The sequence below is a fragment of the Frankliniella occidentalis genome, unplaced genomic scaffold, assembly GCF_000697945.3.
Source record: "Frankliniella occidentalis isolate FOCC.00 unplaced genomic scaffold, Focc_3.1 Scaffold105, whole genome shotgun sequence".
In the NCBI taxonomy this organism is placed as follows: domain Eukaryota; kingdom Metazoa; phylum Arthropoda; class Insecta; order Thysanoptera; family Thripidae; genus Frankliniella; species Frankliniella occidentalis.
Window position 1 is genome coordinate 1013489 of NW_026267234.1, and position 594 is coordinate 1014082.

The window sequence follows — 594 nt, forward strand, 5'->3', positions numbered from 1 at the left end:
AAACAGAATGCATGTTTGAAGACGTTGTGACGAAAATGTGCTGTCAGAGAGCCTCAAGAAAGATTAGGGGCGGGAGCGGGGCTCTGTCTGCACTGTACACTCCGCGCCCCGCCTTTCACCGTGTTGTATCAGCTGATGACAGCGGCATGTACACACGCCGCCCGCGCTGAGCCGACCGAGATAGCGGGCTCCGCAGAGCTCTCCGCCCTTACCTCGTCAGGATGGCCGAGCGGTCTAAGGCGCTGCGTTCAGGTCGCAGTCCACTTCTGTGGGCGTGGGTTCGAATCCCACTTCTGACAGAATGTTTTTACCAAGTACTGTTTTAAAAGGGCCTTTGTTTAGAGTTTTGCTTGCGCACCTCGGCACGCGTCTGCCATAGGTCATAGGTACTACGATGCTCTGGTGAGCCTTGAGTCCCTGCGGTGAGGAGCTCACTCACCCAGGACACGTCGCACGAGACAGGACATCGTAGGGCGTCGTAGCGGCACCGCACACGACCCCATGAATCGTAATGCATTCATTTCCCTGACGTTGGCTGCGCCCAGGCTGCGCCGCGCGGTCCGGCGCGCTCCAAGAGTACGGCTGACCTCTGAG

The 594-nt window shown here is 58.4% G+C and overlaps 1 non-coding gene across 1 annotated transcript; it reads left to right on the plus strand.

Moving 5' to 3' along the window:
* The first annotated feature begins 215 nt into the window (after positions 1 to 215).
* On the plus strand, positions 216 to 299 carry Trnal-cag (transfer RNA leucine (anticodon CAG)). The gene has a single exon. It is a non-coding gene; the product is annotated as a tRNA-Leu (tRNA).
* Positions 300 to 594: the final 295 nt, after the last annotated feature.